Raw genomic sequence first — 3515 nt, 5'->3', positions numbered from 1 at the left:
TATATATATATCGAAAAAAACAAAAAATTTCTTATATATACACACGTGTGTGTGTATATATATGTACGCGCGCGCACACACATGTACATTATATAGAGTTTAATAGAGTTCTTTTTTAGTATAGAAAAACAAATCCACAAAATGACATTTATGAACGATTCAGCATACTTGTAAAATTGTCGAAACACTTTTCTTTTATTCGAACAATCAATAAATAGTTCCAACATTGACGTCGAATCTTCTTTTTTAATTTATATTTCTCATGATTTTGTCAATGTTAATTTTACAACTATTTATGTTCAAGTAAAAAAAAAGGTTCGGACAATTTTACAAATGTGCTGAATCGATAACTTTGACAAAAACAGATTAGTCTCTTGATTGATCACAACTGTAACAATATAGATATCATCTTTTTAAATAACCTTCAAAAGGTTTTAGTCAGCAGTCATTGTCTATTAAAAAACGTATTAAACTACATTAGAATAAATTAAAATATATATATATCAAAAATATATATATATATATTGTGTGCATATTGTGTGCTATTATAACTTCTCATTACTCTAAGTCTCGAAAATAGAGACTCAACAATTTGATCAAGTAACTCGTGCAGCTGTTTAAATATCGGTTCCGAATAATGAATAAATCCAGCTTAATGTAATTAAGTCAATTAGAACTTTCGCCATTTTACTTGATCCAAATATCGTCTTATTTCGATTATCTCATTTCGGAATTCTCCACTGCTGACAGAGTGTGTCACACATGACAAGACACATTATGTCTCTTGATTAATCACAGTCGTAACAAATATGAAAAATTTTATTACATTAAATTAAATTGTTTTATGTTAGGCTGTACTGCGTAAATGGCGAAAATTACGCCTTTCAAATATTCCAAAAATGGTACTTTCAATGACTATGACATTGCCTTTGTTATCACCAGATATGTTTCAAGAAGCTTTATTAATAATACAAACTGAAGCTGTTCTACTTTCTACTGAATATCCAGATATTTTACAATTCATGTCATATCTGAGACTTACCTGGTCAAATATGGCATCATTAATATTGTACTTTGTAACGCGGTCACCTCGCTCGACGCTCGGATCGGCTCGTCGGTGTCCGGGTTCGAGAGGAGGGGAGACTCAAGCTTACGAGACACAGTATAGGTAGAAAGAGATAGTTTATTCAGTTAGAGAAAGATAGATACAGCGTGCAGGGTCTGGCGATAGCGTGCGGTGAAGGCGGTCGCTGGTAGCAGGATCTGCGCGTAACGCGCAGGCGCGAAGCGATGGTCGCAAAGCGATGCAAGACAAGTGTAGCGTGCAATCGTGCCCGGTTTTATTTACATGCGCGGATTGTAGTAACGGTCCTACCGTTACAACTTATACAAAATTAGTACTTATCGTTGTCCTGTACGTACTAACAACATAGTAGAAAGTTTTCATAATATTGCAGTGCAAAAATTAGGAACGAGGAATATTAATGTTTGGACGTTCTTAGGTAATATTTATATTAAAATATTTTCTATTAAGAAATTCTATAATACGTACGCGATTATACTCATGCACATATTATATGAAATGAGCAAATTAAATATTTTACGATGTATTATACAGGGTGTCCTAAAAATAACGGACTTCCTCTTAATGGCAGATTCATTAAAACATTTCAAGACGAAAATACTAATACAAAAATGTCGAGGCTATAATAGTTTTTAAACGGGAAGCGATTATATTTTACGAATGACAGGGCTGAGATTTCGCGCGTTCAGGTACGGCGAAATAACAAGGAGAAAAAAGGCGTTTCATTCATAGAGCACTTTTTTCACTAAATAAACGTAAGTAGAAAACGCGATATCAATCAAATGTAAATGTATCTGAATGTCATTGCTATAATGATGCGTATTATTTGTTTTGTCCGACCGTTTCGAACATTTCGCTACAAGTTGATCGATAACAACAAATTTTTCATTTGTTTTCTGTTTATGTTTTAGAGTAATCGTTTGTATCTTTCAAAATACATACTATTATAGCAATTATAGTTTTTACAATTACTTTAAGTCATTACATATGACTCAATTAACATATAGAGATTTTATTTTGTACAAATAATGTATGTGGTGCCGAAAATACTTTAATTCTTTTTTAAACTACTTCAATTATAATGCCAAGTGCTCTACGAATGTTACGTTTCTTTTTAATGGTGGTATAAATATCGTAAAGTATTTATTCTTTATAACATCTAAATATGTAATACCAATGCCGTTTATCAAGAATAACACATCTTTTCTATCGAATGAATAAAACTATATAATTTCTTTGTAACAAGCTGCTTTCACGAGGCGGGCGACGGATAACTCGGTCGGGATCCTGGGTTCGGGAAAGCGGTATCGAGACACGAATGCGTTGCGATGTTTGGTACAATGTAATTTATTTCGTATAAATGTATGGTAGTACAGCGTGAGTGTATGTGTAGGTGTACGAGAGGTGTGAGTGTATGTGTGCGCGAGACGAGTGGCGAGTGTGAGAACGGATGATGTCTTGTATGCGAGCACGTATAAAGTTGGTGAGCGAGTGTACAATGTGTGTGTGCGGTTACGCAATGTATGTGTGCGAGTATGTATACTATCGGTATGCGAGTATGTATAAAGGCGGAGGGTGCATACAATGCACCGCGATCGTGCGCAGCGCGGTTCGCTGTTTCGGGTGTTCGGTCGCGTATCGATTATTAATCGCGCAGCGTAAATCCGGCAGGAGCCGTTAGCTGTCGGGTGGTCCCTTGCGGCCGCGTCGGTGGGCGGTCCTTTGACGCGGGTATCGATTTCGGCTGTCGATCGGTGTCGCGGTAGGGCGCAGGTCGGCCCTCGGTGCGGGACTTATCGTGCCCGTAATAATGGCGCGGGGGCGCGTTAATGGCGGCAGCTACCGGTCTGTTTGTACGCGTAATTGTCGGCTGGAATTCGCGTATCTGGATCGCGGGTGGCGGAATCGGGAATGTATCGGCCGACGAGGAATCCCGTCGGTGGCAGAGAACTCCCTGCCACTAGAATAATGCCGATACACGTGGTGGACGGGAAGCTAGCGAGGGGCCGAGAACTCCCGGCGGGGTCGAGTACGCCCGATCCCGTGTACCTCTATTTCGTGTTTAGGAGCGCTCTTCGAGATGCCGTAAATTCCCGGCGGAGGCTGAGTACACCCAACCCCGTTGTTCTTTCTCTTAGAAGCGTTATCAGGATTTCGGAAGGTTTTAGACGTCTTACTGACTCTGCTGGATCGGCAAGGTCTGGTCTCGATGTTCAGAAACGCGCTCTATTTATACCGGTTTTCGGTGCGCGCGTCTGCGTAATTCGCCTATTGTTTTAACGGTATTCGGCGGACTTCCGGCGGATCGGCGGCCGGGTACTGTGCAGTAACGATGGGGGATGCATCGTTACATCTTTTTATGTCCCGATAAATTTTTTACACCCATCCTTACCCAAATTATATCATATTTTATCTGTCTTTTCACAATATG

General features: G+C 39.1%; 1 pseudogene; it reads left to right on the top strand.

Moving 5' to 3' along the window:
• LOC115244781 overlaps positions 1-2000 on the top strand; it is an 8149-nt pseudogene extending 6149 nt beyond the window's left edge.
• The last annotated feature ends 1515 nt before the right edge of the window (positions 2001-3515 follow it).

Source organism: Formica exsecta, unplaced genomic scaffold (genome assembly GCF_003651465.1).
Source record: "Formica exsecta isolate Colony F162 unplaced genomic scaffold, ASM365146v1 scaffold867, whole genome shotgun sequence".
In the NCBI taxonomy this organism is placed as follows: Eukaryota; Metazoa; Arthropoda; class Insecta; order Hymenoptera; family Formicidae; genus Formica; species Formica exsecta.
Note: the sequence above shows the minus strand (reverse complement) of the source record. Positions and strands in the feature narration are given on the sequence as shown.